The sequence below is a fragment of the Carettochelys insculpta genome, chromosome 11 (assembly GCF_033958435.1).
Source record: "Carettochelys insculpta isolate YL-2023 chromosome 11, ASM3395843v1, whole genome shotgun sequence".
Taxonomy (NCBI): domain Eukaryota; kingdom Metazoa; phylum Chordata; order Testudines; family Carettochelyidae; genus Carettochelys; species Carettochelys insculpta.
The window spans coordinates 26,510,001-26,525,368 of record NC_134147.1 but is presented as its reverse complement, the minus strand read 5'-3'; the positions used below and the strand labels follow the sequence as shown (position 1 = coordinate 26,525,368).

At 48.7% G+C, this 15,368-nt stretch overlaps 1 long non-coding RNA gene across 1 annotated transcript; it reads left to right on the top strand.

The window, feature by feature from the left end:
- The first annotated feature begins 1,843 nt into the window (after positions 1-1,843).
- LOC142018805 (uncharacterized) lies at positions 1,844-12,830 on the top strand. The gene is made up of 4 exons (XR_012646939.1): positions 1,844-3,226; positions 3,405-3,551; positions 5,188-5,298; positions 12,718-12,830. It is a non-coding gene; the product is annotated as an uncharacterized LOC142018805 (long non-coding RNA).
- Positions 12,831-15,368: the final 2,538 nt, after the last annotated feature.

Here is a 15,368-nt window from a genome sequence, read left to right as displayed (position 1 = left end):
CCAACTCCCCCGTGAAGACAGGTTTTAAACACGTATTTGGCTAACTGCGGGCTATAGCCTAATGACGGGTGTTTCCCCCCCTCCGCCTGCACGCTCTAGAGTTCACACTGAAGATCTCGTTTTACAGTCTGAGGGGTAGGGGGGAAAGCCCCAGTTTTCTTCCGCTGCCACACCCCTGCTCTGCATACTGAAGAGTCTAACAGACAGGGAGTAGGTCTCACAAACACCCCAACCCTTCCCACATTATTTGACAAAAGGAGAGGGAAAGAATTTAAAAGAAGTAGCAGCAGCAGCCGCCGCTGCGAGATTATATAGGCTCAGCAACTCCAGAGGTTCTCCTCCTTATTATTACTATCCAGGGGTAATTTTTCATCTCTGCTAGCTAATCTTTGTTCCTTGTGAAGATAATGAATAGCCCAATCCTTATCTGCCAGGCTCCTGGAGGCTGCTGGAGAATGGGGTTGAACAGGGTTGAAAATTGGTTCCAAAGTGCTGCTGAATAAATGGTGTTCCTTATCTCTCGCTTCCAGATTATCAGGACCCTTTCAAAACTCGCACAACAAATACAGCCACCGCATCTAATGCATCATTTACCAGAGCAGATCTCCGCGTTTGATCGGGAGATAGGCAAAATCCATGCGCGCCTCGCTCGCCTCAGCATGCGCGCAGGCTTGGTGGGTGCGCAGCCAGCGGCTGTAGTGAAATAGACACACGCGCGTGTGTGAGCGTGCAAGGGCTGGGCTACCCCTGGGGCTGGTGTCTCGTGTTTTCTGAGCGCCCCCGCCCCCCATTGACTGCCGGGGGTGTTCGCTGGGTCACGAAGTGCGCTGCTCGCTCTCGGGCACCGGGAGAAACAGGAGTGCCCGGGAATACTGGGGAGGGGGAAGGCGCAATGTTGCGAGGGCCCCTTTGGGTTGGGTTGGGCCACTCAGGCGCACTAGGCAGAAGACATAAGTCCTAATCGCCCAGCGCCCCGGGCTGACCCGGCATTTCCAGCTACCCCCAGGTGGGGAGCGGTGGCTTTTTCCGTAGGAAACCAAATGAAGACAACCCACTGTGAGGCTGGTCCCCCGGCCGTGAGCGGCCGCACCCGGCTGCCAACCCTCCGCCCCCCAGGCCTCGCTTTCCGGGGCGGTGGCCCCCGAAGGGGTTAACTGCTCGGCAGCCCGGCCCAGTGGCTCCGGGTGAGGGCGCTAAGCGGCGGAGGAGCAGGTTGCGTCATCCCGGCTAGTTATCTGCTAATGGCGGGTCAATTAGCCCCGCGGGCCCCTGTGCTGGGCGCTCCGGATCGAATCCGAATCAGTGGCAGAGCGACGAATCCGGAGCGGCCGCGCTGCTCGGTTCTGCCGGGGGGACACGCGGGCGGCTGGGGCCGCGGCACCCGGCTGACCCCGACGCAGGTAGGCGTGGGAAGCCCGGCCTGAGTCCCTCCTCCTGGCGCGGCCCGGGCCCGGCGGCTCGGGCCACGTGTGAACGCTGAGAGGTAGGGCCGGGCTCTGGGATTCCCCGCCGTCCCTTGGCGCTGCTGTAGAGCCGGAGGCAGGCGGGCGCCGGAGCTCACTGCAGGAGCCCCAGGCCGCTACCGAGGTCTGGTTCTAATGTTCCAGGCTCAGGCAGGCGTTGTTCACCCTCGCCCCCAGCCATCCCCGCAGGGAGATCACACATGGCCTTCAGACAGCTCCTCGGGAGGGACCCCGAGCAGGGGGGCGCCTAGTCAGCACGATTCCCCAGGACATGGGGTCTCACCCGTACAGCACCTTGTAACTGCTCTTTCCTCCAGCCCTGGCCCTGGGCACCCTCGGGCCCGCTTTTGCAAACCTCTGCGAACGGACTCCTAGCAGAAGCCCTGCCAGGAGCCCGTGAAAGGTCTGTCTCAGCACCCTGGCCCCAGAGTCCCTGCAGGAGAGTTTGCTCAGGACTAGTAGGAAATCTTCCTTCCACCTGGAGAGAAACATTCTACCAGTAATGCCTGAAGCTTGTTTTCCCCCTTTGCACGTTCTTACTTTGATTTGTAGCCTGTTTTTTGTTGTGTTTTGTGTTTTGTTTTGTTTTTAAAAAAAGGGTAGATCTGGAACATTTCTGCAGCTCTGCTAAGTATTTCTAAAGCTGCACTCTTCACCCAGCCCAAAGACATGGCTCATGTACAGTCAAACCGGCCTTGGCAGCCCTCTGCTGAAGTGAGGTAAATCAGATACACACCCTCTTCCACTCCGTCTTGGCTTCCATGCCAATGGAAGGAACAGGGTGGGGAGGTATGCTCTGTTGAAGAGGTGGGCTCCATTCCTGTGTTCCTTCCTTTCAAGAGAGGAATGAAAACTTTGGAGCAAACTTGCTGGGAAGATATCGGTGGTTCAGAAAAACCAGGCCCAACAGCTTCTGCCCCTACTATAGAGTATTGTGCAAATGTCCAACTTGTACTAATTTTTTACAGTTACATTCGCTGTTGTTCTCTGCAAAACATGGACCGGTGTTAGTTTATTAATAACCTCAACATTACGTATTAAAGACCTATGAGTGACACAGGATGACAAAAAGCTGTATTTTTCCAATATACACAAGCACACATTTAATAACCTTCTACTGCATCTCAGCTAGGCCTTCTCTCTGATGGTTCCCATGGCAACTGAGATAAAAAAACAGCCATTTTCCATATCTCTATGAAAGTCTATTATATTCCAGGATTAGTTCATCTTCTGCTAAGGTCAAACACAAAGTCATACAACCTGAAATATTTAGAATCCATGTACATTTCATTTTTTTATATGCCCTTTCATTTTCCACAAAAGAGTGGGCTCCTCTGAGGTTTTATTCCCCAGAAAATGCAAAGCAAAGCAATAAAAAAATCATGATTAGCCCTTGATGAAAAGTTCTTTTTTTTTCCCTTTCTTTTTTAAAACTATTGTTACATATATAGTGTATTACCCATTTATCTCTATCAACGGCAATGATTTCTAGTGATATTGAACATCTAATTGGGCTGAGTGATTTGCAGGCGGAGGGCACCACCTTCCGGCCAGCATTGGAGAAGCAGTTGAGTTTCCAAAGCAAAAGCTCCTGGGGCAGAACGACTCAGAAGTTAACCATGGGAAGGAGAGTCCATGTCACGGTCAGCTAGGTTAGAAAGCTGCTCGTAACACTGTTCTGCTACAGCGTCATTTGCCGGAGAGATCCGAAGAGTGTGCCTGCTTTGTAAGGAAGCCAAAAGATGAGCTTGTGGATTGGAAAGGTAAGGCCCATTTCTGGTAACCTTTCAAAATGACCTGTGCTCAGGTTCAGACAGGCTAGCCTGGGGCTCTATTATTTATTATTTATTTATTTATTTTGTTATTTTATTTTTATTGTTGTATCAGCTACCGGAGCCCATCAGTGTAAAATAAAGGTTCTTTTTTTTTCTTGCATAAAAGGTGGATGTGTCTTCCTCATTTTTTTGGTTGATCCACTTCATGGTTACTGTGGATTCAAGGAAAAGCTGTGAGCAAGTTAATAATGCTGCCTGTCACAATCACAGCAACAGAGATGCACAGTTTCACAAGAGAGGAGACCTTAAGCACGTAAGAATGGCCATGGTGGGTCAGGTCAAGGGTCTGCCCTGCCAATATCCTGTCTTCTAAGAATGGCTGCCAGATGTTTCAGAGGACATGAACTGAACAGGGGAGTTTATTGGGTCATCCATCCCTTGTTCTCCAGTCCCAGCATCTAGCAGCAGAGGTTTAAGGACACCCTGTGCATAGCATGGGATTGCATCCCTAATCATCTTGGCTAACAGCCACTGACAGGCCTATCCTCCATGAGCTGATCTGATTCCCTTTTGTACCCCCTTATACGTTCGGCCTTCACAACTTCCCCTGGCAAGGAGTTCCACAGATTGACTGCATTGTGTGAAGAAGTACTTCCTCATGTTTGTTTTAAACCTCCTTCCTGTATTTCCTCAGGTGACCCCTGATTTATGTGCTACATGGAAGGGTAAATAACACCTACGTTATTTGCTTTATCCAGAGCATTACTCATGTTATAGACCTCTATCAAATCGTCCATCCCTTTTCTAAGCCGAACAGTCCTGTTCGTTGCAGTATCTCCTCATATACAAGCAGATCGGGTGCACTGCCACCCCAATAATTTTTGTGCCTTTCTCAGTACTTTTCCCAATTCTGATGTGCAACCATAACGATATACAGAATTCAAGATGTGCATATACCATGGATTTATATAAAGACAGCCTGATGTTTTCTAATCATCCATCCCTTTCCTAGTGGTTCCAAACATTTTGTTTGCTTTTTCAACAGCCTTCTCTATAGCGTTGTATATAACTATTAATACATGCTAGTAATGAGCCTTCAAAACTACGGCCCTGGTTCAAAAGTCCATTTCTATTCAGCAAAGCACCTAAGTATGTGCTTAACTTTAAGTGTAAGCAGAAGTCCTGTTGACGTCAACCAGACTTACATACGCAGCCCAGAGTTAATCATGGGTTTAAGTCCTTTGGTGTATTGCAGCCTGATTATCTCAGTGGACTTTCTCTATAGCTTCCTGTTGACTAGGACATTTTGCAGAGGGTCTCTGATTGCTAGACAGACAATATCCATGGCCAGTAATGGCATAGAGGAAATAAATGGTTCTTTATTTCACGAAGGTGATCTCTCTACAGATTTTCATAATGTGCTAAAAATCAGCTTCACCCTTCCACTGCTTATGGCTCCCTGTGTGTTTACCTTTGTGACAATAGCTAGGCAAGTTCCGTGTATTTAGTCACTTGGTTGTTTCGTTGTGAAGACTGCAGGTTTGTGCTAACACATTTTTTAAAAAAACTCATGTGTTGTCTAAATGCCACTATTTTACAAGCTGACAGATTTGAATCTCTGCAACTAAACTACCTATCCCGTGTTGGCATAAAGAAATAAAACAAAGTCACTTGTTTATAAGGCAGATAGGGTGAAGCTGGGGCTCACGCATCTGGGGTTTGGGTGACACCTGGAAATGCCATAAAACAAAACCTGGGCAGGCTTTAGACAGTTTGAATGGTGGAAAATATGTTATCACTGCACCCTGAAGAAATACAGCTGTCCCTCCTCTAAGGTCAGTGGCATGCACTTAGGAGAGAGGGAAGGGGTGTGTGCAGTCAGATGGGTGCTTGTCATGTACAAAATGCCTGTTGGTTGTCTAGAATCATGATATTTTTTGTATTTCAAGGGACTATTCTTGAGCTTATTCAAGAGTATTTAAATTTGAGGCTGTCTGTGGGGAGCAGTGGGGGTGTGAAGACACCAGGAGCAACAGCAGCTGGAGAACCATCAGAGAAAAGTAAGAATTATTTTTGTTTCTTTCTCTCCATTACCCAGCCCATTTGTTCTGGGCATCCATGTGCTCTTCATGCAAGAGCAGCAATATGAGTGGCCATGGGCAGCAGGGAGTCCTGGATGGGCTGTGCAGAGCAGCAGCAACAGAAGGACTAGGAGGTGGACAGCTGTGGAGGGGAGTCCTTGTAGCTGGGTTTCAGCACGCCAACCTAGCAATGTTACAGTACCTATGCTGTGCTGTGTCACTGCTTTTGTGCTCTGATATCGTCACTTATCTCATAAAAAAATTCTTAGATCTCTCTGGCCTGAAATGGAATAAGAGTTGTCGTTTGTGCACTTGCCTACACTGGGCTTTTTTTTGGGGTGGAAAAACATCTTTTTTCTGGGGGGAAAAAACAACCTTGTGTCATCGCAAAGCTTGTTATCCTGGAATTACATGGCATTTAACTCAAAATAGTAACCCCACCAAAACGAATGGCTTCTACTGCTCCCGCCACACACTTTCTAGTTCAAAATAGACTCAGTGGCCGTGTCTACACTAGCCAAAAACTTCGAAATGACCATGCAAATGGCCATTTCGAAGTTTACTAATGAAGCGCTGGAATACATATTCAGCGCTTCATTAGCATGCGGGCCCCTGCGGCGCTTCGCAATTGACGTGGCTCGCCGCCGTGTGGCTCGTCCAGACAGGGCTCCTTTTCGAAAGGACCCCGCCTACTTTGAAGTCCCCTTATTCCCATCTGCTCATAGGAATAAGGGGATTTCAAAGTAGGCGGGGTCCTTTCAAAAAGGAGCCCCATCTGGATGAGCCACGCGGCGGTGAGCTGCGTCAATTTCGAAGCGCCGCGGCCGCCCACGTGCTAATGAAGCGCTGAATATGTATTTCAGCGCTTCATTAGTAAATTTCGAAATGGCTATTTGCGTCACCATTTCAAAGTTTTTGGCTACTGTAGACATAGCCAGTGTGTACTAAGCAGAGGTAATTATGACTTAATTGGTCTCCAAGGAGGCATCCCATCATTGCTTTTATTTTGGAACTGGGCTTTCTGGTGTGAACATTCCACTTCAAAATGCTCTTGCAGTGTGAATGCTCTTTTCAGAAGTAACTTATTGCAATGTTCTAATGCTATTTCTGAAAAACCCTAGAGTGTAGACACAGTCTGTGTGGGCCTCCCAGGTCAGAGTCAGGTCTCATTTACAACTGCATTAGTTTCCAGTGCTGGCGGTTGCAGAGGAAAAAACTTCAGAATCTGCCCCCTCAAGGTTTCAAATGAGAGGACCAAGCAAAACAAACACCGTATTGTTTATGGCCACTGCCATGATTTGCAGGGCTAGCCTGTGATTTTTGAACCCCTTAGTGAGCTGTAAAAAGGAGCCTTAAAAATACAGGTGTAACCAGGCCTACAAACGAGCAGGGAAACTACAAAGAGCACTGCAAAAGCCAAGCTTCAGACTAATACTGCTCAGGGAATGAATTTATTTCCTTGTGACTCTGTTAGGGTTTCGTGTGCATGCAGGAAAGTGCCACAAAGCTTGTGACTGGAGCTGTGGAAGTCCAGAAGAACAGTGGTAGCAAAAGTAACTCTGGGAGGCTGTGAGGATCAGAGCGCCTGTCTTGTTAAAGTTCAGCTTGTTGTTACAGCCTGAGCATGAATGCATATGTCACTGTTGATTTGATAACTAGCACCGATACGCTGCCCATCCCCAGGGAAGAGTGTACTAGGCAAGGCTTAGAGTGGCAGAAGAACATTTCCCATGTCCAGGGAGCTAATACCCCAGGCTTCCCCAGTCCATGATATGATTACAAAGGATCCAGTTGAGGAGGATGCTCACATGGGTGGATCTTAAAGGAAAATGAGTCGGCATTTAGGAGGAAGCCCCTGGATCATTGGGTAAGTCGTACGGTGTTTTCTCATTGTAATTCATTTTGGGCTTAAGCAAACCGCCACCGTGAACAGCCACCTGAGGCAAAATCTGCTAATGGGAATGGCCTGAGCCCAGCACTCTTCAGCCATTCGGCTTAAGCCTGAGAACAAGCTGTGTGCCAGGACAGAGAACAAGAGACATCCCTGGGACCTGAATACTGCCTAGTGGGTTCTAGCAGCCAGTGCATGCTCTGAAGCCTGAGCACGCTATGTTCTCGCTGTTCCTGCCTGGCTGCAGCCCCATTCTGCTTTTGCTGATGTTTCTTGGAGCTGCTGGTCCACCCTGTCTCTGTCTGTTGCACAGGCACCAGTTAATGCCTTCCCAAGTTAGTGCAGGGAGTTTTGGTGGAGTTATATCGTGGCCTGGCACCAGCTTGGTAACAGACACTTGGGACTCAAGCTGTTACACTGATTACAGCGGGCGCTTATTTATGGCGGGGTGGGAAGCTCAGGTGCACTGCTCTGCCCCTGGAACAACACTCCCAAAAAGCAGCAGGGAATAAGTGGAACCATGATGGGAGGACACCCTGGAACCCCGCCAGAGCTGCTCACACTTGTGCTCTTCCAACAAAGCTGAGGTGAGTCACCACAGAGTAAAGCAACAACCGCCCACTTGCAGGGACTTCCCTTTCCGACAAAGCCTGCAGCGGCTCAGCCGTCAGGCATGTGGCAACAGCCTGGGTCAGATGGCCTCCAAGCTCAGGTAAAGTAGCAGATCAGTCTTTGGACCAATGCAATCTGGCCTGGACTAAGCAGCACTACAGTGGAAAGGGACCTAGGGATTATGGTGGATGAAAGGCTGGATATGCGTACGCAGTGTGCCCCCTTGTAACCAAGAAAGCCAATGGCATATTGGGATGCATTAGGAGCAGCGTTTCAAGCAGATCTAGAGAGGTGGTTGTTCCCCTCTGTTCGGCACTGGCGAGGTCACATCTGAAATATTGCATCCAGTTTTGGGCCCCAGTACAGACAGGATGTAAATGTGTGAAGCAGGTTCCGTGGTGGGCAACAAAAATGATTAAAGGCCTGGAGCACATGACCTATGAGGAGGGGCTGAGGGATTTAGGCTGGTTTAGGTTGCAGAAGAGAAGGCTGAGGGGTGATTTAATAGCAGCCTTCAACTTCCTGAAGGGGAGCTCTAAAAGGGATGGAGATAAACTGTTGTCAGTGGTGTCAGATGGCAGAACAAGGAGCAATGGTCTGAAGTTATAGAAGGAGAGAAGTAGGTTGGATTTTAGGAACAACTACTTCACCAGGAGGGTGGGGGAGCACTGGAATGCGTTGCCTATGGAAGTGGTAGATTCTCCACCCTTGAAGGTTTTTAAGTCTCGGCTTGACATAGTCCTGGCTGGGATCACTTAGTTGGGGTTGATCCTGCTTGGGGCAGGGGGCTGGACTAGATGACCTGAGGTCCCTTCCAGCCCTGGGATTCTATGACCCTTCCTCACAGCATATCAGACTCTTGCGTCTCCCCCTTGCTCTTGATCCAATTCCTGCCCCAGCCTTTTCTGTACCCTGCTCCAGTCCATGCCCTACGCTGACCTTGCTCCAGCCCTGTTACTGATGCACTCTAGCCTTGGGTCCACTTCCTGAGCCTCCTGAAACCTCAGACTCTGACTATGTCGCTTCAGACTTTGGCCTGTATCTGGACCCCAGCCACCATACTGACTTGGCTTCTTCCTGGACTCTGACCACCTGCCTTCAACCGCTGCACCTGGACTCCAGCTCTGGTACTGATTCTGGCCTGTATACGGATGCTGACGTTGGCTCTGACCTCAGCCTGCCCTAGATCTCAGTACCTCCCTTGAGACATTCTCGCCCCTAAGTCAGGCCTAGACCTCTGCTCTGACCATTAGACATGACTACCCTCTTTCTACTCCTCCCCCCACCTCCTGAGGCCACTCAGATGAGATGCCTGGTTCTGCAAGGGGGAGAACTACACCTGCAAAAGTACAGCAAATTACTCACCATCCAGCAAGTACCTGGCCTTCCGAGAGACACTCTGCAGCTACTGGGTGTCGGAGGGCATGGTATCATGCTGTGCTGGATGCAATGTGGGGGCTAAATGCCATAGGTTAGGCCTCAGTGGCACCTGGCACTTCACTGCTAATTCCCAGGAAGAGGCCTAGAGCAGATGGCAGTGAAGGATGAAGAGAGTCAATCTCACTATGGCTGCGTCTACACGTGCACGCTACTTCGAAGTAGCGGCAGTAACTTCGAAATAGCGCCCGTCACGTCTACACGTGTTGGGCGCTATTTCGAAGTTGAAATCGACGTTAGGCGGCGAGACGTCGAAGTCGCTAACCCCATGAGGGGATGGGAATAGCGCCCTACTTCGACGTTCAACATCGAAGTAGGGACGTGTAGACGATCCGCGTCCCGCAACATCGAAATAGCGGGGTCCTCCATGGTGGCCATCAGCTGGGGGGTTGAGAGATACTCTCTCTCCAGCCCTTGCGGGGCTCTGTGGTCACCGTGGGCAGCAGCCCTTAGCCCAGGGCTTCTGGCTGCTGCTGCTGCAGCTGGGGGTCCGTGCTGCATATACAGGGTCTGCAACTAGTTGTTGGCTCTGTGTATCTTGCACTGTTTAATGAAAGTGTGTCTGGGAGGGGCCCTTTAAGGGAGCGACTTGCTGTTGAGTCCGCCCCGTGACCCTGTCTGCAGCTGTGCCTGGCTCCCTTATTTCGATGTGTGCTACTTTGCCGTGTAGACGTTCCCTCGCTGTGCCTATTTCGATGTTGGGCTGAGCAACGTCGAAGTTGAACATCGACGTTGCCAGCCCTGGAGGACGTGTAGACGTTATTCATCGAAATAGCCTATTTCGATGTCGCAACATCGAAATAAGCTATTTCGAAGTTGGGTGCACGTGTAGACGTAGCCTATGAAAAATCCTCAGAAAACAAAGCCTTTGTAAGATAAGAGCCACAGAAGATGAGCCTCTTAGTTCCACCTTACACAGGCTTGGTCTATGGTAGACAGGTAAGTTGACTGCAGATATGCAATTCTAGAATCAGCATTGCATAGCTAGAATCAACTTATCTGCAATCGACTTACCTGGCTGGTCTCGCTAAGGAAAGTCGATGGGAGAGTTCCAGCAATCTCCCTTACTCCTGGCAATAGCAAGGAGTAGAGGATTCAACTGCTGACCCCCGACAGGTAGATTTTGCACGTCTCTGCAGGGCATGCAAAATCGAACCCTGGAAGATCAGCCCTTAGTAGGTTGATCTTCTGGACATTACAGACATGACAACAGTCAGCTTTTCCCCAGTGCTAGCTATAGCCAAGATGCTCAGCTTCTTTCTGTAACTCAGCACTGTGTCTGAAAACTCTCCATATCTTATAGTAACCATGGATAACTTAGAGGGATAGCCATGTTAGTATGTTTCAGCAAAAGCAACAAGGAGTCCAGTGGCACTTTAACAAATCTATTGGGGCATTGGAATTCCATCTTGGGTTCTGGGGATTGAGATTCAGTCATGGATTTGTGATATTACAGCACACCTACAATGGAAGGAGTGGGTATTACATGGTGGTTTATGTACTGTTTTAATAGGAAGATGAGGAGATATTGTAATTTCACTATTAAGAATAGGAATAGTAGCACTGCTTATGTTTAAAGATGATGAATGCGCTATGTACTTTTGACTTTTTTTGGCTGTGATCAACTGTTACGTCAATGTAGCACCTGAGGTATCTTTCCTGCTAGGCAGAGGGAAAATTATCCAGCCTTGTGAGGAGGGTAGACTTAATTTATAAAGCCTCTTTTTTGCAACCTTTATGAACTTGTTAGTCAAACTCCAAGCTGGGAATGGTAGCATTTGTAGCCAATATGAAGACAGAGGGGACATGTGGGGTGCAGTAGGATAATGAATTTGCCTCTCCATTTTGAGAACTTGGTTTGGATGTAGATTATATCACACGTTACATCTGATGGGTGGTGGGGGGGTGTATAACTCTTACCCCTAGTACGAGTGTCTGTATCACTAACACACCAACTTATCTGGCACAAGTGAGTGTGTGTTCCCCAGTCTCTGATCAGAAGCGCTTTCAGCCTACATGGAGGGTTCACTGGATCAGAAGCGACATCAGCAGAGCTGCATCGGGGCATGGGGCTGCTGATCAGGCTTGCAATGTAGTGACAGTGCTCTGTGGAGCAGCTGAAAGAGTGCCTGCCCGCCTGCCCTATGCCTGGCCAGAGAGCTATCAGTCCCTCAGTCACAGACTTGTAATTAGACAAATGTAGAAAGACCAAGCCAGGCCGATACATTGCCTCAAACCCTATACATTAGCCTGGGTTGTGTCTGCTTGTGTGTATCCCCCACCCCCCCACCCCACGCATGCTTATTACGCCACCTCTCAGCAGGAGCTGCCTGGGCTTTGTCCTGAGGAATGCCTGGTTAGCAGTGTGCTGACAGCAATCATTCACCCACAGCGTAGCTGCTGAGAATGGGGTTTGTTAGCAACCCCCAGGAGCTAATGATTTAAATGCCTCTCTCAAAGTGAGCAAGCGGTAACTATTGACTTTGAGCAAGGTGCTCTCATTGTTCGGGGGTGTTATTTTTCAGTTAATGCACTAGGCTGCTGCCTGCAGAGGTGACTTTGGTTTGGTTACCATAGGGCTGGTAGGAAGTGGGCCCACAAAATGCCTTGATAAAGTGCTTCCTAAAAGCTATGGGCACAGAACTGTGAGACATCAAAGAGCTCTCTCAGCTCTTGAGTATGGAGCTTTGCCTGCCACAAAAGGGCTTAATGTCGTCTAATGCACGCACTAGACTTGGCCATTCCAAAGCTAAGGAGGCGTTTTCTTGAGCCATTTTGTCTAAATTTTCCCCACTGGTCCAGCTCTGTGAGTGAGTGCAATGGTAATAACCATAGCGTAGACACAGATTTCCTGGCAGCTGGCATTTTAACACTGTCAGTGCACGGTGATCGGAGAAGTTCTAGATAACATGGTGGTGGATGCCACCACCAGCAATTCAGGCAGTCCCACAACCAGCGACAGCAATGATAGGACATTGTATGTGAAGCAGTTAGTGTAGCTGCAGGCTGAGACTCCAAAGCTTGAGGTACAGAGCTGAGCTCTTCTCACAGGTGATCCTACATGAATCTGAAAATATTTGCACCTGACAGCTCTCAGGGCCTTGGATGAATCTGTAAATTGTCCAGAGTGGGCAGAAGGTGGCAGAGAGATCACTGGACACAAGGCGAATCTGTTATTTTTTGTTCAGGTCCAAATTTCTTGGTCAAGATATAGTCACAGTCCAGACTCCAGGAAAAAAAAATAACAAAAGAGTAGCAATTATGATAATCAAATGAAAAGATTCTGCTGGCTATTTAAAAGTGTTTTCTGGCAGCTGGACTTAGCACCAATCTGACTACCTGGCTATAGCCATTTAAAGGGGGAAAACAAAGGGAGAGGGAGTAAGTGGAAATGTTAAAAAAGATGGTAGTTTTTTAAAGAAATGTTGACAAGATTTTTTTCCATGTCCTTTTAATAGATGTAATGGTGAAAAGAATTTCTGTTTGCTATCGTACAAGGGAAACCAAGATCCCAGCAACAATACCCTAAGCCAAGTAACTTTCAGTGAGGCGGAAGCAAAAAAAGTAACAAGTAAGGTCTCTATGTAATATCTTAATTCCCTGTCCAGTTCAGTTATTAACCTTGGTGCCACGTGACTCTTTTGAAATGTACTGACTATGCAGAGAATAAGCCCTTGTGGTTACCAGCCTTTGCCAAGAAGAAGCCCAGATTCAGGTTGGTTTTGTATTGGAATTCAGGACTGAAGTGCTTTGCCAGAGCTGAGTGGAAAGACCAGGGCTGAACCAGGAGGGGTTACTGCAGGTCTGGATGGAGGTGCAGGAGTGCCCAGGACAGGAATGCCAGAGTAGGGGCCTGCAGGATAGCTACCTGACAAAGCTGAATGTATGAAGGCCCAGGACTGAACTAGCAGTAGGTGCTGCAGGTCAGGAGTGAGCTGTGCTGGCAAAGCTGTATGTGTAAGAAGCTTGCACAGCACCTGCCTGCATTATACACCAGTGTCAAGTTTGCACACAACCACACACAAAATAAAAAGGAAAGTAACATAGTGGGTCATCATCACACTAGAATCACAACTACCTTGAGGATTAGCCAACTTCTAACCCCTTCAGAGGACCTTCTGTGCTGCTGAAGGGACCTCTCAGACTGGCTGGTGGGCTGATGTCCCTGTAAATGCTGTCACTGGCGCTAGAAGGGCTGTGTGGAAAAGAACAATGCTAAGCCAGGGGCGTTGTGGACTCTCCTTCCCTTTGTGCCTCATTGAGTTTGCCCCGCACTGAGTGAAGTGACTCACCTCTTCAGATACACTTGCACAGCTCAAAGACAGAGAGAGACACGCCAGCTGTCAAACTCGCCTGGTACCCTATTTCTGACAGCGACCAGTGCCGGAGGCTTCCCAGCAAGCTCTGAGACTCCCTTAGTTGTCACCTGTGAGCTCATCTGTTCCCTATGATAGGTGTCATCGTGATCTTGGGTGGGATCCCTTATATTGTTACAATGTCTAGGTGACTTCACAAGGATCAGGGTGACAAAGGACTTATTCTGACATTAATTCCTGGTATGCACCACTCCAGTTGTGTCGTTGATAGGCCACGCTAACCAGCCAAGTGTGAATGTCTCTTAGATCTTACTTGCGTTTCCTTAGCTCAGAGTATTTAGCTCTACTGTATAGTGATTAGACACTTTTCAGGGACGTTTTAGCTTCTGAATCATTCATTCATTTTCAGCTCTGTTGTAAATACACATGGATGTCTGGATATGGAAAACAAATCTGTTTCACAGAAGCGCCACAGTGTTTCTGTGGGGCTGATAATGGCACCTTTTCATTAGAACCCAGAACAGCCATTTCCAATGCGACAGGCATGTGACTGGAAAGGCCATTCTGTGGGGTCTGTCTGACGCCGATGTGCCCTGATATTTCTTTAAGACAAAACAAGACAGGCCTGGCAAGTGAGTTGGGCCAGCCCCTGCCTCATCTCATCCAGATGGAATCAGGTGAAATGGCCTGGTCTGTTGTACAGGTGGACCAGGAATATGAGCTTCAGTAAAGATCTTCCTTGAATTTTTGCTCCGGGCCAGTGCTTTTTTTTTTTTTAAAAAAAAAAAAAAAGCTGGTACTCAGCCAGCTTCCTGCTGGGGTTCCCACAGCTGGGCTGCCAGCAGGGAAAGCGGGGCTCCATCTCCCAGCCCTGCTCTGCCATGGGACGTAGCAGTTCTGGCTCCTAGCCCCTGCACTGCTGCAGGGCCAGTGGGGACTCCAGCAGCCAGGCAGCTGGGACCCAGCTGGGGTGCAGAGCCCCACCGACAGCCCCAGCTGCAGGTATCCAGGCTGGGGGATGGAGGGAACCCTGCAGCTGGGAGCAGGCTGGGGTGCTGAGCCCCAGTGGCAGCCCTAGCTGTGGGAATGCGAGCTGAGAGAACACTGATACGGAGGTGCCAATATGCAGTACCAGCAGGTACCACCACAGAAAAAAGCCCTGCTCCTGGCACTCAGATACCTATCAGTCCTCCAAGTTCCTAAATAAATCACCAGTTGTTCTTTAATTTTGCCATGTGGCCCTTCTGGTGCAAAAGTACAATGCCCAGCCGCACAGAGAAACCCACACAAGACACATGCTCACACAGAGACAAACAGCCACACAGAGGCTTCTGTTCTCACACACACGTCACACAGGCAAACCTACTTGTGCAGAGGCTCACGTAGTCCCAGATTAAAAGACCTTGTTATAGACAGAAGCAGAGACAAGCATTCCTGCAGTGACACATGCACACACACAAATGTGTTTACCAACACAAAAAGAGATCAGCCCTTATGCCCACACACACCCAGAGGCAAATCTCACAAACATCCTTTTACTTATATCTAGTATTCACAGCACACAGAGCCACATTCACACAAATGCACCTACCCACATCACACCACAGATGCACATAGACACACTCAGTCAAACTATCCTCATACAACTTCTACACAATCAGCCAGTCCCTGCACACCCCGGAACACATATACCTCATTGGGTAGCAGCAGGTGTGTACTGGCTAGAAAAGGCGTTTGTTTTAATTAATAGACAATTAATTATTTTTAACCAAATAAAAGTCCATACCCTTGAT